This window comes from Amblyraja radiata, chromosome 17 (genome assembly GCF_010909765.2).
Source record: "Amblyraja radiata isolate CabotCenter1 chromosome 17, sAmbRad1.1.pri, whole genome shotgun sequence".
In the NCBI taxonomy this organism is placed as follows: domain Eukaryota; kingdom Metazoa; phylum Chordata; class Chondrichthyes; order Rajiformes; family Rajidae; genus Amblyraja; species Amblyraja radiata.
In genome coordinates this window covers 45,999,058-46,022,329 of record NC_045972.1, presented here as the reverse complement: position 1 = coordinate 46,022,329, position 23,272 = coordinate 45,999,058, and the positions used below count along the sequence as shown (strand labels likewise).

Below are 23,272 nucleotides of genomic sequence, written 5' to 3'. Positions count from 1 at the left end.
GGCTCAACGCGTCTCCACCCGAAACGTCACCCATTCCTTCTCTCCAGAGATGCTGCCTGTCCCGCTGAGTTACACCAGCTTTTTGTGTCTATCTTCGAGGCTCAACAATATATACCTTTAGAAAGTGGAAAATGTACTTAAATATTAGAAGGGTGAATCACATGAAGGACAATAGACAATAGACAATAGGCGCAGGAGTAGGCCATTTGGCCCTTCGAGCCAGCACCACCATTCAATGTGATCATGGCTGATCATCCACAATCAGTACCCCGTTCCTGCCTTCTCCCCATATCCCCTGACTCCGCTATTTTTAAGAGCCCTATCTAGCTCCCTCTTGAAAGCATCCAGAGAACCTGTCTCCACCGCTCTCTGAGGCAGAGAATTCCACAGACTCACCACTCTCTGTGAGAAAAAGTGTTTCCTTGTCTCCGTTCTAAATGGCTTACTCCTTATTCTTAAAAAGGACTATCATGACAGGCAGCCGAGAGGTTGATTAAAGAATTAGTTTGAAGATAGGACATAGAGAACACTTCAAACAAATATGGACACAAAAAGCCGGAGTAACTCATCCGGACAGGCAGCATCTCAGGAGAGAAGGAATAGGTGACGTTTCGGGTCGAGACCCTTCTTCAGTCTCTGATTCTTCAGCGAGTTACTCCAGCTTTCAGTGTTTATATTTGGTGTAAACCAACATCTGCAGTTCCTTCTTAAACACTTCAAACAATGCTATATTTGCATGAGTTTCCAAAGCTTTTGGTGTTGGTATTGGAAGCACTTAAAATTGAGGATAAGCAGATGGCCATAAATGGATGAAAACAGAGATGTATAAAGTGAAAGGGAAGTCGAAAGTTTATGGAGCGGAATGGCACTCAGCCATTCACAGGACAAAAGAGCTTCTCATCACGTGTACTTCAATTTTACTCCATCTTCACTAAGAACATAACACTATCATCGCCAAGTCACTAATAATTCTGACCTGGACATCATATTGCCTTGTGTAGGAAGAAACTGCAGATGCTGGTCGAAATCGAAGGTAGACACAAAATGCTGGAGTTACTCAGCGGGACAGGCAGCATCTCTGGAGAGAAGGAATGGGTGACGTTTCGGGTCGAGGCCCTTCTTCAGACTGATGGGTCAGTCTGATGGGTCAGTCTGAAGAAGGGTCTCGACCCGAAACGTCACCCATCATATTGCCTTCTTGTATTGTCTTCAGGTCAAAATCTTGATTCTTGCTGTTCATAAGTTCATAAGACATAGGTGCAGAATTAGGCCATTTGGCCCATCAGGTATGCTCCGCCAGGCAATCATGGCCGATCTACCTTTCTCTCTAAAGCCCATTCTCCTGCTTTCTACTGATAACCCCTGACAACCGTACTAATCAAGAACCTGTCAATCTGCACTTTAAAAAATATCCATTGATTTGGCCTCCACCACCATCTGTGGCAATGAATTCCACAGATTCACCACCTTCTGGCTAAATAAATTCTTCCATTCCAAAGGCACCCCCTTTTAGTTTAGAGATACAGCGTGGAAACATGCCGGAGAAAAGCCACGCAGATCACGGGGAGAACGTACAAACTCTGTACAGACAGCACCCATAGTCGGGGTCGAACCCGGGTCTCCGGCGCTGCAAGTGGTGTAAGGCAGCAATTCTACCGCCCTTTTATTTTGAGGCTGTGCCGTCTGGTCCTAGACTTTCCCACTAGTGGACACAATCTCTCCACATCCACTCGATCTAGGCCTTTCATTATTTCTATTCATATATTCACCTACAGTATCAGAAGCAGAATGATTCGTGAGGGATGAAGCCCATCACTGTCACCAACAATGTGGTCTGCCAAATACTAAGAATAAAATTTACATGAGAAAGAAATGCTAAATTATTAATTCAGTCACCAATATCTATTTTAGCTGTTCATCTGAGGTAGATTCTTTAGACTTTCGAGTCCCAGCGAGGAAACAGGCCCTTCAGCCCGCCGTGTCCGCGCAGACCAGCGATCCCCGTACGCCAGTACTATCCCACACACTAGCGACAATTTACAATTTTACCAAAGCCAATTAACCTACTAACCTGCACGTCTTTGTCGTGTGGGAGGAAACCGGAGCACCCGGAGAAAACCCACGCAGGTCACGGGGAGAACGTACAAACTCCGTACAGACAGCAGCCGTGGTCAGGATTGAACCTGAGTCTCTGGCGCTGTGAGGCAGCAGCTCTACCCGCTGCGCCAGCGCGTTGCAGAATCGCAATGTGCGATGCCTTGTGTTTTCTGAATACTGAACCGACCCTTGAGCTTGGTGTGAAGGAGGTGAGGCGGCCCCCACTGAGTGCTGGAGTAACTCAGCGGGTCAGGCAGCATCTCTGGAGAACATGGCTGGGCAACATTATGAATCGAGACCCGTCTGATGAAAGGTCTCAACCCGAAAGATCGTCTGTCCGCGTTCTCCAGAGTTGCTGCCTGATCTGCTGAGTTACTCCAGCACTTTGTCTCCTTCCGTGTATTAACCAACGTCTGCGGTTCTTTGTTTCACACAGATTCTATACACCTCCCCTGGTTTTGTAAAGTCATGGCATAAATCTGGATTTGCAATGACTGTGTTTAGGGAATTTCAGGCAACGTTTTTGGCCAGAAGTAACTGCAATAGCAAGTTACTGTACTATCCTTGAGGAAGCCAAGGTATGCAAAGATTACTTGCCCTGTTTGCTGAATCAAATAAAATGGGTTTTCCAGGTCAGTAACTTCGTTCCAGCAATAGCCAAGGGCTGAGTTGGTTATTTATATCCAGACTTGGAACCCCACCAGGGGCTAAAGAGTTTAAGAGCGTCAGGACTTCTAATGCCCGACGAACGAACAGCAAATCCTCCAAAGAGCAGGTTTTTGGTTTGTTCGCCATCACAACTAAAATAGAACGGATCCTTTGGCAAGAGTGGAGAGTGGTTGATTATCCTGTGTAACAAGTAACGGAACAATGAAACTCTTGCTTGTAGCAGCGTAACATGTCGGTAAACACAGTGATCATAGATAGCACAATCAACAAAAGACGTCAACACTTTTTAAAAAGCCCCGATATCAGTGGGAAACAAACAGTTTGCAGTTTGATGTTGTAGGAAGGAACTGCAGATGCTGATTTAAACCAAAGATAAGACACAAAATGCTGGAGTAACTCAGCGGGACAGGCAGCATCTCCGGAGAAGGAATGGGTGACGCTTCAGGTCGAGACTTACAAAATTCTTAAGGGGTTGGACAGGCTAGATGCAGCAAGATTGTTCCCGATGTTGGGGAAGTCCAGAACAAGGGGTCACAGTTTAAGGATAAGGGGGAAGTCTTTTAGGACCAAGATGAGAATTTTTTTTTTCACACAGAGAGTGGTGAATCTGTGGAATTCTCTGCCACAGAAATTAGTTGAGGCCAGTTCATTGGCTATATTTAAGAGGGAGTTACACGTGGCCCTTGTGGCTAAAGGGATCAGGAGGTATGGAGAGAAGGCAGGTACAGGATACTGAGTTGGATGATCAGCCATGATCATATTGAATGGCGGTGCAGGCTCGAAGGGCCGAATGGCCTACTCCTGCAACTATTTTCTATGTTTCTATGAGACCCTTCTTGAGACTTCTGAAGAAGGGTCTCGATCCTAAACGTCACCCATTCCTTCTCTCCAGAGATGCTGCCTGCCCCGCTAAGTTACTCCAGCATTTTGTGTCTGTCTTCAGATTGTAGTTTTGTTTGGTGCCGGTGTCGGTGTTTGTAGGCGTTCAAGATCCTGATGGTTGTTGGGAAGAAGCTGTTCCTGAACCTGGTGGTCACAGTTTGCAGATTCCTCACCCTTCTTCCTCATGGCAGGAGTGAGATGAGAGCGTGGCCAGGGTGGTGTGGGTCTCTGATGATGTTGGCTGCCTTCATGAAAATCTCATTCCATAGATAATGGAAAACTATTCGTACAAACAAATGGCTGAGAAAGGGTCTCGACCAAAAACGTCACCCATCCTTTTTCTCCAATTGAAAACTATTGATACACAAAAGGCTGGAGTAACTCAGCGGGGCAGGCAGCATCTCTGGAGAGAAGGAATGGGTGACGTTTTGGGTCGAGACCCTTCTTCGGAATGAGTGTAAGGGGAGAGGGAAAGGAGAGATATAGACAGCGATGTAGAGAGATAGAGAACAAAGAAATGAAAGATGGGCAAAAAAGTTACGATAAGCAAGGATGTAGTGCATTGTTAACTATTGCCTTGTAAACTTAAAATCAATTGAAATATTGATGTTATTGAAAATGACACAGATAAAAAGATGGGGAAGTCTGTGGAGGTCAAAGTCAATGGATATTTTTGAGACGGACATAGATTCTTGATAAGTGCGGGTGTCAGAGGTGATCTGGGATTGATTCACGGGGTGATGGGGAGAAAGCAGGAGAATGGGGTTGAGAGGGAAAAATAGATCAGCTATGATTTGAATGGCGGAGCTTGCCTGATGGGCCAAATGGCCCAATTCTGCTCCTATCACTTATGAACTTATAGAAACATAGAAAATAGGTGCAGGAGTAGGCCATTCGGCCCTTCGAGCCTGCACCGCCATTCAATATGATCATGGCTGATCATCCAAATCAATATCCCATACCTGCCTTCTCTCCATACCCCCTGATCCCTTTAGCCACAAGGGCACATCTAACTCCCTCTTAAATCTAGCCAATGAACTGGCCTCAACTACCTTCTGTGGCAGAGAATTCCACAAATTCACCACTCTCTGTCTAAAAAATGATTTTCTCATCTCGGTCCTAAAAGACTTCCCTCTTATCCTTATGAAAATGTCCTTTTCGCTTTCAGCGTGAGATTGAAGGAGTTCAGACTGACCCACCTTCACATCCACAGGCCACAAGTACCGGAGTGGCAAGTCCAGAAACTAGCAAGAGTCCCTCTTGCAGGAACTTATCGATAGCAGCTAGGCTTCCCACAGATTGGTTCACTACATTGGATTCAGCAGACAATCTGGTGCTCAGATCCCTAATGAATCCATCACTAGTTCTGATGAAAAGTCAATGATCTGAAACATTGATTCTTTGTTCTCTCTCAACAGAGACTGTTTGATCTGCTGAACATTTCAATTATGTGGGGTTTTTTCGTCCCAAATGATTGTCCTGACCTCATGACACAGTAACAGGTTTTGATGAAACATCAAGTGCATCAACAAAGGCCCTTTAATCTATTAACCAAAAATTCACTTCCTTTGTAGTCAAGGATACATAGCTATAAATTATTTATCACCTTATCGGAGATGTAGTCTTTGGTCTGAACACCTGCCCGACCAATGTCAAACCAGACTCAAACCAGACCCAAGGGTTTCGGGCCGAAACGTTGCCTATTTCCTTCGCTCCATAGATGCTGCCTCACCCGCTGAGTTTCTCCAGCATTTTTGTCTACCTTCGATTTTCCAGCATCTGCAGTTCCTTCTTAAACCTCCAGATTCAGGGACAGTTTCTTCCCAGCTGTTATCAGGCAACTAAATCATCCTATCACCAATAAGAGAATGCTCCTGGCCTACCATCTACCTCATTGGAGACCCTCGGACTATCTTTAATCGGTCTTTACTGGACTTCATCTTACACAAAACATTATTCCCTTCATCATGTATCTGAACACTGTGGATGGCTCGATTGTAATCATGTATAGTCTTTCCACCGAAGGTATCTGTATTCTTTGTTCGAGTTTATTTTTTCGTTGAGTGAACGGAGGCCAAAGAGAGTGACAACATGCAAAGTGCAAAGAAGGATGAGATGGTTCAACTGGCTTTCGACAAGGTTCCACATAAGAGATTAGTATACAAACTTAAAGCACACGGTATTGGGGGTTCAGTATTGATGTGGATAGAGAACTGGCTGGCAGACAGGAAGCAAAGAGTAGGAGTAAACGGGTCCTTTTCACAATGGCAGGCAGTGACTAGTGGGGTACCGCAAGGCTCAGTGCTGGGACCCCAGCTATTTACAATATATATTAATGATTTGGACGAGGGAATTCAATGCAACATCTCCAGGTTTGCGGATGACACGAAGCTGGGGGACAGTGTTAGCTGTGAGGAGGATGCTAGGAGGCTGCAAGGTGACTTGGATAGGCTCGGTGAGTGGGCAAATGCATGGCAGATGTAGTATAATGTGAATAAATGTGAGGTTATCCACTTTGGTGGCAAAAACAGGAAAGTAGGCTATATCTGAATGGTGGCCGATTAGGAAAAGGGGAGATGCAGCGAGACCTGGGTGTCATGGTACACCAGTCATTGAAAGTAGGCATGCAGGTGCAGCAGGCAGTGAAGAAAGCGAATGGTATGTTAGCATTCATAGCAAAAGGATTTGAGTATAGGAGCAGGGAGGTTCTACTGCAGTTGTACAGGGGCTTGGTGAGACCACACCTGGAGTATTGCGTACAGTTTTGGTCTCCTAATCTGAGGAAAGACATTCTTGCCATACAGAGAAGGTTCACCAGGCTGATTCCTGGGATGTCATGACTTTCATATGAAGAAAGACTGGATAGACTCGGCTTGTACTCGCTAGAATTTAGAAGACTGAGGGGGGATCTTATAGAAACTTACAAAATTCTTAAGGGGTTGGACAGGCTAGATGCAGGAAGATTGTTCCCGGTGTTGGGGAAGTCCAGAACAAGGGGTCACAGTTTAAGGATAAGGGGGAAATCTTTTAGGACCGAGATGAGAAAAACATTTTTCACACAGAGAGTGGTGAATCTGTGGAATTCTCTGCCACAGAAGGTAGTTGAGGCCAGTTCATTGGCTATATTTAAGAGGGAGTTAGATGTGACCCTTGTGGCTAAAGGGATCAGGGGGTATGGAGAGAAGGCAGGTACAGGATACTGAGTTGGATGATCAGCCATGATCATATTGAATGGCGGTGCAGGCACGAAGGGCCGAATGGCCTACTCCTGCACCTAATTTCTATGTTTCTATGTTTCTATGTCACACGGTGCATGTCCTCCCCTCCCAGAGGAAGTAATCAGACAAGCTCTGTCTCTATTCCCTGGAGCGCAGGAGGATGAGTGGTGATCTTATAGAGGTGTATAAAATCATGAGAGAAATAGATCGGGTAGATTCACAGAATCTTTTGCCCAGAGTAGGGGAATCGAGGACCAGAGGACATAGGTTCAAGGTGAAGAGGAAAAGATTTAATAGGAATCTGAGGTGTAACTTTTTCACACAAAGTGTGGAACAAGCTGCTAGAGGAGGTGGTTGAGGCTGGGACTATCCCAGCGTTTAAGAAACAGTTAGATGGGTTAATGGATAGGACAGGTTAGGAGGAATATGGACCAAGCGCAGGCAGGTGGGACTAGTGTAGCTGGGACGTGTGGGCAAGTTGAGCCGAAGGGCCTGTTTCCACGCTGTATCACTCTATGACTCTAAGATACAGACAGAAATCAAGGGTCACACACTGCCTTGTCGCAACCAAAGACATATCACACCCGACCCAAATACAGTGATTAAGTCGTTGAGAATATTTGTCTGGAAGCTTTATCTGTTGATGTATTTGGAGATGATGGAAATTAGATCAGCAATGATGGGAAAAGATCTAAATTGAAGAACCATAAAATGTCCAAGAAACAAAAATCAAAACTGATCAAAAACTCAAAAAATTATGCCAGTATTTACCCAGTAACGACGATCATTTTAAAACGGATTATTATATTGTTTTAAAAATACTAAACCAAACAGCACAACTAATTCAGATGCTACACTACCACAGCAGATGTAAATATAATGGAGAATAATCTTAGTTTTGGCAAATGTTTGGCAAAATCTTGCCAGAATTTTGAGAATTGATTGGTATGGGTATTTTTAATAACATTTTTTTTAACCAAAGTCATTTAACCCACAATCCTGCACGTCTTTGGAGTGTGGGAGGAAACCGGAGCAGCCAGCGAAAACTCACGCATGTCACAGGGAGAACGTAAAACTCCGTACAGATGGCGCCCGTGGTCAGGATCGAACCCGGGTCTCTGGCGCTGTGAGGCAGCAACTCTACCGCTGCGCCACCGTGCCGCCCCTTGCTGAATGGTAACTGACCACGAGAGAGAGGAACTCGGGCCACAATGCCGGAGACATTGGTCTGGCGAAATCTCTGACACTCACCCACTGATTCTGCAATATAACTCGCCACTTCATGGGAGCAACATTAAAACAAAGCTCACAACATTCTCCTGGAGCACGAGGATGTGGAACTGCCAACAGCTGCTCTGAGTGAAGTGACACATATATTTTAACTATATAGCTGCTTCATCTCATATTCGAAATAAACAAGCATCTGTTTCTCTCTTAAATATAAAGATACTACTGTTTTCCTACATTTACCTATTAAAATCCATTGCAAGTGAAAACTAATGTTGAAGAACATGTTCCTTTGTGTATAATTCACAAATTAAATTGGAAACATCTGTTTGCCAATTCAAGCAGCAATCCTTTAAATCCTTAAGGGTGAAAGGCTTCAATCAACTATTTTGGGATTCATTGTGCAGACTTCTACACAAGGCTATTATTGTATTGCATTATTATTAGCTGTGGTCAAATAATTTAGATCGGGGTTCCAAGCAAAACAGGGAGTTAGAAATGCTGTTAACATGTAGGTTCGGCAGTAACTGTTCAGTTAATGCGAATTTTAACTTTCCAGTGCTTGCCTCGCATAAGTTATGTACTGTGATGCAAATTACTAATTTCCGCTTGCTCTGGAGACTGCGCTGGTATGAGTTGGTCCAATTTATAATTGAACAGTTTTAACCGTGCTGAAGTGCAGCTACATTCAAACTTTTGGTTCCTGGGTTCAAAAAGGGCTGTCTGAACGGCTCTGTACATTAGCAGGCAAATCAATGGTGCTATAAATGTCCCACTGTGCAATGTGCTCAGTATAGATTCACTGGCAATTGAATCTTCATATATTTCAACTACTGGTGATAAAAACCTACGTGCAAAAAACTGCCTCAAACAGAAAAAAAAACGCGCAGCAGACTGCGTAATTATTGCTCGTGTTTAACGTCTGAAATATGCTTTTTGCGAATTTATCAAAGATTTCAATTTGGATTTGAAAAGTAATGCAGGTGATTTTTCATGTAATGAATATGATTTGGAGTATTTACCAGGGAAAGTAACATCAGCGTTTTATAAGTAAGCCATTAGGCGTGCAATAAATAACGCTTCTGCAGAATCAAACTACAGAGAGATGGGCAACACAGTGTGATTAAGATCTTTGTGTTGGTAGGATGTGCAGATGCTGGTTTAAACTGAAGATAGACACAAAAAGCTGGAGTAACTCAGCGAGACAGGCAGCATCTCTGGTGCGAAAGAATGGGTGGCGTTTCGACAGGCCAGTACGAAGGAGGGTCTCGACCCGAAATGTCACCCATTCCTTCTCTCCGAGATGCTGCCTGTCCCACTGAGTTACTCCAGCATTTCCGTGTCCCTCTTGTGATTAAGATCTTACCGTTTGGCTTACAAACGCTAATGTTCTTTGTGCATTTCAGTAAACAGAATACACCGTGCAAGCGGTGATGTTAATGCTATTTGGCTTTCAGTTCTTTCTTTAAGCACCAGCAACTTTATCATACAAATTGATGGCCATGACAACACTAAAGGCTTAAACAAGCGTAACCAAGTGCAGAAGATCAATTTGTGAACATTACCAGAACCTAATACTGCATAAAATATTCTCGTTCAGGGGGTCCTAGCAATATTTGAATCTTGAATTGAAATTATTGTTTTATGAATTTAATCTTTTGAAAGGGTAGTCGCCTGGCATCATTTTCCGTTCTTGGACTGTTCTCTGCTGGCAAAGTGTGTTGATGATCAGAATCATTACACGTTGTGGATCAATAACAAAGGACACGAGAAAAATCAACTTGAGGTCACAATCACATCAAATTAATTTTGCAATAATTCACAAATGCATATTGGGACATAATACGACAAGGATGTGTTACATTTGGCAACGTCAAGTCATTAATTTAAATTTTACCAAAATAGATGCTGGAAGTTTAGATTCCCTGGGTATGCAAGCTTTTTAACTCATTCATTCCTTCTACTCTCGGTTCACCGAATGCATCCAGATAGCGTTAACTGCTATTTTCCCCATTACCATCCTCAAAGTGAGTAAGCAGCCTTCGGTAATGTGAAGACCACAAACAGCACACAATCCTGAGCCGTATCGCCACTAAACCTGGCGTGGACAATATCCACCTTCAATCTTCTTGGTCACATCTTCAGTAAGACAATTTTACCCCAGGCTAGGTTGAGCAGGCCAGGACTTTATTCCTTGTAGAGCAGGGGCATGAGGACTATACGATCATGAGGGGAATAGATAGAGAGATGGATAGATGGATAGATGGATAGATGGGCAGACAGACAGACAGACAGACAGACAGACAGACAGACAGACAGACAGACAGACAGACAGACAGACAGACAGACAGACAGACAGACAGACAGACAGACAGAGATAGATAGATAGATAGATAGATAGATAGATAGATAGATAGATAGATAGATAGATAGATAGATAGATAGATAGATAGATAGATAGATAGATAGATAGATAGATAGATAGATAGATAGATAGATAGATAGATAGATAGATAGATAGATAGATAGATAGATAGATAGATAGATAGATAGATAGATAGATAGATAGATGCACAGAGTCTCTTACCCAGAGTAGGGGAATCAAGAACCATAGATTGAAGGTGAGAGGGGAAAGATGTAATCGGAACAATAGACAATAGACAATAGGTGCAGGAGTAGGCCATTCAACCCTTCGAGCCACCATCGCCATTCAATGTGATCATGGCTGATCATCCCCAATCAGCACCCCGTTCCTGCCTTCTCCCCATATCCTCTGACTCCACTATTTTTAAGAGCCCTATCTAGCTCTTTCTTGAAAGCATCCAGAGAACCTGCCTCCACCGCCCTCTGAGGCAGAGAATTCCACAGACTCACCACTCTCTGTGAGAAAAAGTGTTTCCTCGTCTCCGTTCTAAATGGCTTACTCCTTATTCTTAAACTGTGGCCCCTGGTTCTGGACTCCCCCAACATCGGGAACATGTTTCCTGCCTCTAGCGTGTCCAAACCCTTAACAATCTTATATGTTTCAATGAGATTCCCTCTCATCCTTCAAAACTCCAGAGTGTACAAGCCCAGCTACTCCATTCTCTCAGCATATAACAGTCCCGCCATCCCGGGAATTAACCTTGTAAACCTACGCTGCACTCCCTCAATAACAAGAATGTCCTTCCTCAAATTAGGGGACCAAAACTGCAGGTGTGGTCTCACTAGGGCTCTGTACAACTGCAGAAGGACCTCTTTCCTCCTATATTCGATTCCTCTTGTTATAAAGGCCAACATGCCATTCGCTTTCTTCACTGCCTGCTGTACCTGCATGCTTACTTTCATAGACTGATGTACAAGGACCCCCAGATCCCGTTGTACTTCCCCTTTTCCCAACTTGACGCCATTTAGATAGTAATCTGCCTTCCTGTTTTTGCTACCAATGTGGATAACTTCACATTTATCCGCATTAAACTTCATCTGCCATGCATCTGCCCACTCCCCCAACCTGTCCAAGTCACCCTGCACTCTCAAAGCATCCTCCTCACAGTTCACACTGCCACCCAGCTTTGTGTCATCTGCAAATTTGCTAATGTTACTGTGAATCCCTTCATCAAAATCATTGATGTATATTGTAAATAGCTGCGGTCCCAGCACCGAGCCTTGCGGTACCCCACTAGTCACTGCCTGCCATTCTGAAAGGGACCCGTCAATCCCTACTCTTTGTTTCCTGTCTGCCAACCACTTTTCTATCCATGTCAGCACTCTACCCCCATTACAATGAGCCCTAATTTTGCCCACTAATCTCCTATGTGGGACCTTATCAAATGCTTTCTGAAAGTCCAGGTACACTACATCCACTGGCGCTTCCTTGTCCATTTTCCTAGTTACATCTTCAAAAAATTCCAGAAGATTAGTCACGCATGATTTCCCCTTCGTAAATCCATGCTGACTCGGACCCATCCTGTTACTGCTATCCAAATGTGCGGCTATCTCATGTTTTATAATTGACTCCAGCATCTTCCCCACCACCGAGGTCAGGCTAACTGATCTATAAGAAGTAACTTTTTTACACAAAGGGTGGTGGGTGTATGGAATGAGCAACTGGAGAAGATAGTTGAGGCAAGTACTATCATAATGTTTAAGAGGCATTTGGACAGGTACATGCATAGGATAGGTTTAGAGGATTATGGCCAAGCGTGTGCAGGTGGGACTAGTGTCGATGGAGCATGGACGTTGGTCGGCGTGGGCAAGTTGGATGGAAGGGTCAGTTTCTATGCTGTATGACGCTATGACATCTATAGTGGTTGCTTCTTCCAAGATCCAGAGGTCAGTCGTGCAGAAACAAGCCTTCTATGCATCTGTTTAAGAAGGAACTGCAGATGCTGGAAAATCGAAGGCAGGCAAAACATTTTTTTCTCTTCTTGTTTATTTTATATGGATGTATGGTGATCTAATTTTTTTCTCTGTAAAGCACTTTGGCTTCAACATGATTTTGATTTAAAAGTGCTATTTAAATAAAAATTACTTACTTACTAAATGCGTGCGTTCAAGCAGAATGAGATCAAATCTCAGATTTTTATATTTACCATTTTCCCTTATAATTCATCTTTACAAACCACCCTGGGTGGTTTTATTGCAATAAATGATTTTATGGTAACCTGGCTAATTCCAGGTAAGAGAGTAAGTGGCAGGTTTAACTTTAAAATAACGCCCACTTATATATTGCATTTGAAGTGATTAATATTGAAACTGCAGATTTGTGCCAAATATTCTTCAAGATTTATATTTCAGGGAAAAGGGATGAGAGATGCTGCTGTAATGTTGTTGGGCACATATGACAATCAGATGGCCCACGCTTGGTCACGTGTGTGACCAAACACATGGAAAATTGTGGAATACATCTTTTCTAATTCTGAAAGCATTACAGGCATATTGTTTCGTGCACTGCAGATATCATTCTTAATTTTTTCCCCGAAGTTATCAAGTGAAATTTTTATGTAACAATGCTGACAATGTTTGTTTAGGGTCAGAGAGGTCAAATAGGACCGGTCACGTGTGTGGCCACACACCGAAGCAAATTTTTTCCCCATAACTCAGTCTTATCTCTGTTGTGAATTTTTTTTTAAACTAGAATGTTCATATCTTCGGCAGACACGCATTATAGTTCTGTTGGTAGGAAAATGGCAATGAATAAAATTGGTCTCTCGCAAGAATTTATTCAACGTGATGACGTCTGGTCACGTGTGTGACATGCCGGTTCACTTTCCAAAGAATGGCCCGGGTACGTACGCAAGATAAGACACAAAATGCCCGGAGTGGCTCAGTGGGACGGGCAGCATCTCCGAATAGAAGGAAATGGGTGACGTTTTCTTCTATTCGCCCATTCCTTCCCCTCCAGAGATGCTGCCTGGCCCGCTGAGTCACTCCAGCAATTTTGTGTCTATCTTCGGTGTAAACCGGCATCTGTAGCTCCTTCCTGCACTATTCTTCAAGATTATTTATCAAGATAGGAGGCCACGCAGAACCAAATGCTGACCCACATCTGAAACAGTATCTTTTAATTAAATGTGTTTGATGTGAGATGTCTAACTGGGGTGACTCTTTGCAGAGCTTGGACGTGCAAAAACAAAGAATTGCATGTTCTCAAGAGATGCTGCCTGACCCGCTGAGTTACTCCAGCACTTTGTGTCCTTTGATATTGAACCGGTCACCTGCTTAGTGAGAGAACTAATTTTTCCACTTCTATGTTTCATGTGGTTTTAGGATTTTGTGCATCTTCCATGAAGCAAAGAGTGTTCCATTGACTGGCAGTTTTTTGAGAAAGAACTGCAGATGCTGGAAAAAATCGATGGTAGACAAAAATGCTGGAGAAACTCAGCGGGTGAGGCAGCATCTATGGAGCGAAGGAATAGGTGACGTTTCGGGTCGAGACCCGGAAGGGTCTCGACCCGAAACGTCGCCTATTCCGTCGAGAAGAAGGGTCTCGACCCGAAACGTCACCTATTCCTTCGCTCCATAGATGCTGCCTCACCCGCTGAGTGTCTCCAGCATTTTTGTCTACCTGCGAAAGAAGGAATATCACTGTGACTTGTCACATATGACAATAAAGTATTCAAGTAAAGTGCTCAAGAAAAAATGAAGATAGACAAAAATGCTGGAGAAACTCTGGAGCGGGTGAGGCAGCAGCTATGGAGCGAAGGAAATAGGCAACGTTTCTGGACGAAACACTTCATCAGACTCGGTTTCAGCCTGAAACTTTGCCTATTTCCTTCGATCCATAGATGCTGCCTCGCCCGCTGAGTTTCTCCAGCATTTTTTGTCTACCTTTGCTTTTCCAGCATCTGCAGTTCCTTCTTAAACAAGAAAAAATGAATATCATTTTACGTTTCCAAATATAGGGCAAAATACTTCCCAATACTTTCATCTGCTGCGTAAAGTTTTTCAGCGCAGTATCCGTGGCCTCTGTTTTACAATAAGGTAGTCTTGCTCCGAGAATGATTTATTCCTGCAGCTGAAACATAATCTCCCCGTTTTTATAAATGCATCGGAGTTCCTCATTATTGGCCCACGAAGAAGGAAGGGTCCAGACTCCCCCGGGATGGCCCTGTCCCCCTGAGACGCTGAGTCCGGCTATATTTCAGGAACACATCAGGAATGTGTGGTGGTATTAGGGAGAATTATTTCCCAAAGGTGCTTTTTGTTCACAGACTGCCACCTGGGCTGTGTGATTAAACAAAATCACATTCCAAAATGCAAGAAGCAAAATCATTGCAAACTGCATCATTAGTGACAACCCGGCCCCCTTCACCACCAACTCATATATTGCTTTGTGCTCATAGATAGCCCTCCTTTAGAGGGAGGGGGCAGATACAAATATTTAGCAACTGAATCAAGATTCAAGAGAGTTTATTGTCATGTGTCCCTGATAGGACAATGACATTCTTGCTTTGCTTCAGCACAACAGAATATAGTAGGCATGAATACAGAACAGATCAGTGTGTCCATATACCATTATATACGTATATACACACATGAATAAATAAACTGATAAAGTGCAAATAACAGATAATGGGCTATAAATATTCAGTTTTGTCCGAGCCATGTTTAATAGCCTGATGGCTGTGGGAAGTATCTATTCCTGAACCTGGTCGTTGCAGAATTCAGGCTCCTGTACCTTCTACCTGAAGGTAGTAGAGAGATGAGTGTGTGGCCAGAATGGTGTGGGTCCTTGATGATACTGCCAGCCTTTTTGAGGCAGCGACTGCGATAGATCCCCTTGATGGAAGGAAGGTCAGAGCCGATGATGGACTGGGCAGTGTTTACTACTTTTTGTAGTCTTTTCCACTCCAGGGCGCTCAAGTTGCCGAACCAAGCCACGATGCAACCGGTCAGCATGCTCTCTACTGTGCACCTGTAGAATCTGAAAGAGGTGCAGCGACCAGGTGAGACGCAGGAGGAGCCCGGCCTGGACTCACCCCACAGAGCCCAGTCCCTCCACCCACTAGAGTCTCCCAAACCCTGCAGAGTAGTTACTAAGATGGCTGATCCGTGGGCGCTTGCTGCTGGGACACAAGTCGGGGCCTGATCAACCCCGGCTGGGTCGCCTGGGCGAGGGTGTCTGATGTTGTGAGACCCAAAACACCTGATGACCCCCGGTCACATCACTGAGGATGCGTCCCAGCGCATCTAGAAGATGTATATTTTTCACACTATATTCATGGAGATTAAATCAAGGACAGAATGACGTGGATTTCAAGTGATGAGTTGGGCTGGACATTAACATGTAGCCAAGACCTAAAATGTTATATTAATAACAGGTTTTTAAGTTTCAGGGATAGAATGGCAAATCTGCTGCAGATCTGGAAACACACTGTCAAAAGTTCCGTGAGAATTCGACCTCCCTGCTGCTCCTTTTACAAATTCTGAACACGTACGGGAACGCGGAACCATTAAAAAAAAGTAGTGTGAGACAGTTGTTCAAGAAGGAACTGCAGATGCTGGAAAATCGAAGGTACACAAAAATGCTGGAGAAACTCAGCGGTTGCAGCAGCATCTATGGAGCGAAGGAGATAGGTAACGTTTCAGGCCGAAACCCTGTCAGGATTACAACAAAGTGTGGTAAAGTATGTGGCTTGGGGAATGTGTTGGACCTTGCTGACGCGCAGACTTAGTGGGCAGCACGGTGGCACAGCGGTAGAGTTGCTGCCTTACATTACTTGCAGCGCCGGAGACCCGGGTTCCATCCCGACTACGGGTGCTGTTGGTACGGAGTTTGTATGTTCTCCCCGTGACCTGCGTGGGGTTTCCTCCGAGATTTAGTTTAGTTTAGTTTTAGTGTAGTTTAGAGATACAGTGCTGAAACAGGCCCTTCGGCCCATGGTGTCCGTGCCGACCACGATCCCCGCACATTAACACCATCCTACACCCACTCGGGACAACTTCTTTGGAGTGTGGGAGGAAACCGGAGATGTACAAAATACGAGTGACTTTGCATCTATAGATTTCTGTTTCCTACAATGATCTTTATAGGACAGGTTTGGAGGGATATGGACCAAACACAGACAGGTGGGACTAGTGTAGCTGGGACCTGTTGGCCGGTGTGGGCTAGTTGGGCCAAAGGGCCTGTTTCCACTCTGTATCACTCTCTGACTCTATCTCGAAGAAAACCCACGCAGGTTGGTTTTCACACACTCAAAAGACATACAGGTATGTAGGTTGATTGGCTTGGTGTATGTGTAAATCGTCCCTCGTGCGTGTAGGATAGTGTTAATGTACGGGGGTCGCTGGTGGGCGCGGACTCGGTGGGATGAAGAGCCTGTTTCTGCGCGGTAAACTAAACCAAAACTACACTAAACTTGCAGGGAAAGTGTCGAAGAACACATCGTGAAATACACACTGCGTATTGTGAAGAATCTGGTATCGTAAAAATCCTAACCTGAACCCACTGATATTGTACAAGGATAGTTTCTATGCCAGCGAAATTAGCCATTTAGTAATCAAAGTGCGAGGCATGGACTCAGTTCAGAGTAAATGCAATTTTTTCAATATTCCTAATGTGTGCCTTATCTCCCCAGATTAATAATGCAAAGATAATGATGTCTATTTCTAATTTTTCCCAATCCAAATATTTGGTTCAGACACAGTCTTCTGTTGCAATGTCATTTTAGGCAGCTATAAAACTGGCCCCCAGTACCAGAGCCACTCCAAGTAGCACTAATATTGAAAAATAAACGGCATGTGATTTTTCCTTCCGACACAATCAGACATTGACCGACAAGATGACTTTGACCCCATAGAAAGTGACTTTGCGACAACTCACAGATTGAGTTAGCGATTATACTGGCATCATTTATAGGTGATACTCAGTTAAATGGCCACTGAGTTACTCCAGCATTTTGCATTTACATCAGGGCGTGAGAATGAGAATCTAGATGCTGGGTCCCATTGTGTCGGGGCATGGAGCAGGGATAAGACTGACGCTCCGATCTGACTTCCATGAAACAGTTTATAATCTCAGCCCCACCATGGACAACAGATGCAGAGCAAAATCCCTGCCTACATGCGTTCAGTACTTGGCCTCGAACGAGCTATTTCAGAGGATGACAGGTTGAAATGAAATGCATCCCCTGAGAAATAAAAAATAAAATGCAAGAACAGACTCCCCATGCCCATACACCATTTTGCAGGAACAACAATATTAACAGGACCAGGAATAGGCCGTCCCTATATCACCAATAAATGACAGCTACCTCAGAGGTGTTAACGCATCAAAAATGAAATAAAAATAATCAAAATCTTTGAGGGTAAATAATGCCAGTGATGAAAAAAAATCATCAATAGACAAAAGACAATAGGTGCAGGAGTAGGCCATTCGGCCCTTCGAGCCAGCACCGCCATTCAATGTGATCATGGTTGATCATCCTCAATCAGTACCCCATTCCTGCCTTCTCCCCATATCTTCTGACTCCGCTATCTTTAAGAGCCCTATCTAGCTCTCTCTTGAAAGCATCCAGAGAACCTGCCTCCACTGCCCTCTGAGGCAGAGAATTCCACAGACTTACCACTCTCTGTGAGAAAAAGTGTTTCATCGTCTCCGTTCTAAATGGCTTACTCCTCAGCGGGCGAGGCAGCATCTGTGGAGCGAAGGAATAGGTGACGTTTCTTCAGACTGATGTGAGGATGGGGGGGGGCGGGAAGAAGAAAGGAAGAGGCAGAAACAGTGTCTCCGTCTCTTCCTTTCTTCTCTTCCCCCCCCCCTCCCCCCATTTTGGTCTACCTTTGATTTTTCCAGCATCTGCAGTTCTTTCTTAAAGCTTATTCTGGTGTCCATGGTACAATTCTCTTCCTCTGTGCCTGTACCCAGATTATAATCGCAAACTTGCAACAAAAAAAAACATGTACAATTCTATTCCAATACCTGCACTATTCCTTGCAAAGAAAGCCAGGTACATCAGCTTCCCGAATCTATGCAATATGTAAGAAGGAACTGCAGATGCTGGTTTAAACCGAAGATAGACACAAAAACCTGGAGTAACTCAGCATCTCTGGAGAGAAGGAATGGATGAGGGGAAAGGCTTTCAGTCTGAAAAAGTCTACACACCAGTATTTTATTCCTAATGCCATGCATTCTTATTCTGATTCATCATCTCTAGTGTGGTATCTCATCAAAGACCGCCTGACAATCCAAATACCTCACCTTCGCTGGGTATCTGCTGCAAGCTGCTATCTCAAGAAGTTCCAACTGATTTGTCAAATATCCTTTACACAAACCCACTTTGACTCCACCATATCCTATTATTATTTTCTATGTGCCCTGTTACCGCTGCCTTAATAACAAATGCTAATAGTTCCGTTGCTACTGATGTGTTTAAGAAGGACCTGCAGATGCTGGAAAATCAGAGGTAGACAAAAGTGCTAGAGAAACATGTGTTCTCCTTCTTAAATAATGGGTTATATTTGCCAACTTCCAAACTGTGGGAACTTTTCGAGCAAAGTTTTGGAAAATGACAAGTATATTATAATTTCCATAGACACAAAAATCTGGAGTAACTCAGCGGGTCAGGCAGCATCTCTGGAGAATAGGAACAGGTGACGTTTCGGGTCTCCAGAGATGCTGCCTGACCCACCGAGTTACTCCAGCCTTTTGTGTCTATCTTCGGTTTAAACCAACATCTGCAGTTCCTTGTGTGGGAAAGAACTACAGATCCTAGTTCAAATCGAAGATTAACACAAAATGCTGGAGTAACTCAGCGGGACAGGCAGCATCTCGGGAGAGAAGGAATGGGTGACGTTTCGGGTCGAGACCCTTCTTCAGACTGAAGAAGTTCCTTCCTACACATCACTTCCATAGATACCTGCTCCAAAAACTCCAGGAATTTTGAGGAAATTCTGAGGAATTTTTAGCCTTTCAAATCCCGATCTAATATTTTATCCGTTCTAATTTCTTTGAGATCCTTCTTCACACAAAACTGCAGGTATCCATTATTTCTCTGAAGGCAAACAGAAAATATTTGTTTAATTCCCGAGCTGTTTTCTATTTCACAATTCTGTTTCATTCTTCCCATTCAAGTTGCACATTAAAAACAATCAAAGCACAACTACTATTAAATATTTGTTCAATGCATGGTTGGAATATTAACTGTGCAGTCTTGAGTCACTTTAAATTTAATACAATTTATTAATTTTCTATAGATAAAAATGCTGGAGAAACTCAGCGGATGAGGCAGCATCTATGGAGCGAAGGAATAGGTGACGTTTCGGGTCGAGACCCGCAAGGGTCTCGACCCGAAACGTCACCTATTCCTTCGCTCCATAGATGCTGCCTCACCCGCTGAGTTTCTCCAGCATTTCTCGAGACCCTTTGCTTTAATCTGTCGTTTTCACACCTTACCCTTCAATATCTCTAGTTTCTCTCCCCCTTGACTCTCAGTCTGAAGAAGGGTCTCGACTCAAAGCATCATCCTTTCCTTTTCTCCAGAGATGCTGCCTGTCCCGCTGAGTTACTCCAACACTTATCTTCGGTGTAAACGAGCAACTGCAGTTTCTTCCTACACATTTCTTTGGGTCTCGACCAGAAACGTCACCTATTCCTTCGCTCCATAGATGCTGCCTCACCTGCTGAGTTTCTCCAGCATTTTTATCTACCTTCGATTTTTCCAGCATCTGCAGTTCCTTCTTAAATATTATTTTTCTATGTTCAGGGGCATCCGAAATACACTACAGAAAACGCCTCCTTTTCAGACACAAGCTGATTTATCCCAATTTAAATGTGTCATTAAAGGAACCATCTTTCCTCCATTGGCTCTTTTGCTGGCTTTAACTTGCACTTGCTATTGAGGGAGTGCAGCGTAGGTTTACAAGGTAAATTCCCAGGATGGCGGGACTGTCATATGCTGAGAGAATGGAGCAGCTGGGCTTGTACACTCTGGAGTTTAGAAGGATGAGAGAATATCTCATTGAAACATATAAGATTATTAAGGGTTTGGACGCGCTAGAGGCAGGAAACATGTTCCCGATGTTGGTGGAGTCCAGAACCAGGGGCCACAGTTTAAGAATAAGGAGTAAGCCATTTAGAACAGAGATGAGGAAACACTTTTTCTCACAGGGAGTGGTGAGTCTGTGGAATTCCCTGCCTCAGACGGCAGTGGAGGCAGGTTCTCTGGATGCTTTCAAGAGAGAGCTAGATAGGGCTCTTAAAAATAGCGGTGATATGGGGAGACGGCAGGAAAGGGGTACTGATTGGGGATGATCAGCTATGATCACATTGAATGGCGGTGCTGACTCGAAGGGCCGAATGGCCTCCTCCTGCACCTATTGTCTATTGCCTATTGTCTAAACGTTATTCCCTTTATCATGTATCTGTACACTGTGGATGGCTCGATTGTAATCATGTATTGTCTATCTGCTGGCTGGTTAGCACGCAACAAAAAAAGCTTTTCACTGCACCTTGGTACACGTGACATATAAACTAAACTGAACTGCTTCTTGAATCCCTCGTGTTTGCAACCTGGCACTTCAGTGAAGCCACGGACAACCACAGGCTGGAGTAACTCAGCGGAACAGGCAGCATCTCTGGAGAGAAGGAATGGTAAAGTTTCCCTAAGAAGGGTCTCGACCGGAAACGTCACCCATTCCTTCTCTCCAGAGATGCTGCCTGTCCCGCTGAGTTACTCCAGCATTTGTGCCTACCTTCGGTTTAAACCAGCATCTGCAGTTCCTTCCTCCACAGACAACCCCTAGAGCTTAAAATTGTTTTCTCTTTCTTCGTAATACCCATTGAAGTTCCATGAGCTGCTCATTCTTTGATGTATCCTCTCTCGTTAATGTGCAGGGTGTAATTTCACCAAGGGTACTCCGTTCTGTATTGCTACAATCCCAAATGCTGAAAAGTACCAGGACCGCGTTACCATCGCAAGCAAGATGTCTGATGCAGCCAACCTTGGCGAAGGGTCCCGGCGAAAGAGGTTCCCTGGAAAGGAAGCCACAGAAGAACTACGCCATCTTCTGGAGCAAGACCCACAACCTGGGCAACATCAACGCTCCGCTGCTGGTCCTAGTAGGAGCAGCAACATTTGCCCAATTTACTCCTGCTTTAGGTACACGCAACGCAGAGGGAGAACAAGGAGGGAAGAGACAAAGACTTTAAGGCTTTTGCCTTCCATCACAGTGAGGAGGTGCCTGGTAGACTCACTGTGGTGGATGTTAAACTGTGTTCATTGTGTGTTCTGTTATTTTATTCTGTGTTATGTCTGCAGGGTTCGTAATGTCATTCAGACTGAAGGGACTGAATGACAATAAAGGATACTTTGACTTTGACTTACAATGAGCATGTGCAGGGCTCAGTTCAAGAGAGCAAGCATTTGTGCTCTATATCATGTTTACATCTAAAAGTGGAAGTCCCAATCAAGATGTTTGCAGATGAGATAAAAACTGGCAGCAGCAGAAAATTGTATAAAATGCATCAGTACCTTAGTCAGGTTCTGTTCAGTTCAGTTTAGTTTATTGTCATGTGTACCGGGGTACAGTGAAAAGCTTTTGTTGCGTGCTATCCAGTCAGCAGAAAGACAATACAATTGAAAATACAAGACATTAAATTTGAGCCGTTTACAGTGTACAGATACAAGATAAGGGAATAACCTTTAGCGCAAGGTAAAGCCAGCAAAGTCCGATCAAGGACAGTCCAAGGTTCACCAATGAGGTAAATAGTAGTTCAGCGCTGCTCTCTGGTTGTGGTAGGATGGTTCAGTTCCTTGATAGCTGGGAAGAGACTGTCCCTGAATCTGGAGGAGTGAGTTTTCAACTTCTGTACCTTTTGCCTGATGGGAGAGGGGAGAAGAGGGAGTGGCCGGAGTGCGACTGGTCCTTGATGATGCTGCTGGCCTTGCCTAGGCAGCGTGAGGTGTAGATGGGACAATAGAAGGGAGGTTGGTTTGTCTGATGGTCTGGGACTCGTCCACAATTCGCTGCAACTTTCAAGGTGAGCTAGAAAGCAGCACCTTGATTCATACTGGGGTAATTTATCTGTAACGTGAGCACAAGGGAACCCAGAATGGTATGTACGAACAGTGAGATGTTTAGATATTGATGGAGCATGAAGTCCATAGTGACAAAGGAGTGAAGGTAACAGCGTTTAAGAAGGAACTGCAGATGCTGGAAAATCGAAGGTAGACAAAAGTGTTGGAGAAACTCAGCGGGTGCAGCAGCATCTATGGAGCGAAGGAAATAGGCAACGTTTCGGGCCGAAACCCTTAGGTAGACAAAAGCGCTGGAGAAACTCAGCAGGTGCAGCAGCATCTATGGAGCGAAGGAAATAGGCAACGTTTCGTTCCGAAACGTTGCCTATTTCCTTCGCTCCATAGATGCTGCTGCACCCGCTGAGTTTCTCCAGCACTTTTGTCTACCAGTGAAGGTAACAGGACAGGTGGATAATGCAGCCAACTAAATACTTTGCTTCAATGCATTGTGTACAAGAGCATAGAGACAGACACAAAAAGCTGTAGTAACTCAGCGGTACAGGCACCATCTCTGGAGAAAAGGAACGGGTAACGTTTGGGGTCGGGACCCTTCTTCAGACTGAGAGTCGGGGGAAAGGGAAACGAGAGATATAGACGGTGATGTAGAGAGAGATATAGAACAAATGAATGAAAGATATGCAAAAAAGTAATGATGATAAAGGAAACAGGCCATTGTACGGG

General features: G+C 44.2%; 1 protein-coding gene across 11 annotated transcripts in view; it reads right to left on the bottom strand.

The window, feature by feature from the left end:
- znf423 (zinc finger protein 423) overlaps window positions 1-23,272 on the bottom strand; it is a 360,940-nt gene that overhangs the window by 193,181 nt on the left and 144,487 nt on the right. Inside the window, exon 1 of one of the 11 annotated variants that reach the window (XM_033036382.1) lies at window positions 8,118-8,141. The exons of the other annotated variants lie outside the window; for them this stretch is intronic. The gene's annotated coding sequence lies outside the window, so the exon portion shown is untranslated. Of the gene's footprint in view, window positions 1-8,117; window positions 8,142-23,272 lie in introns of those variants that run through there. 11 annotated transcript variants of the gene reach the window in all.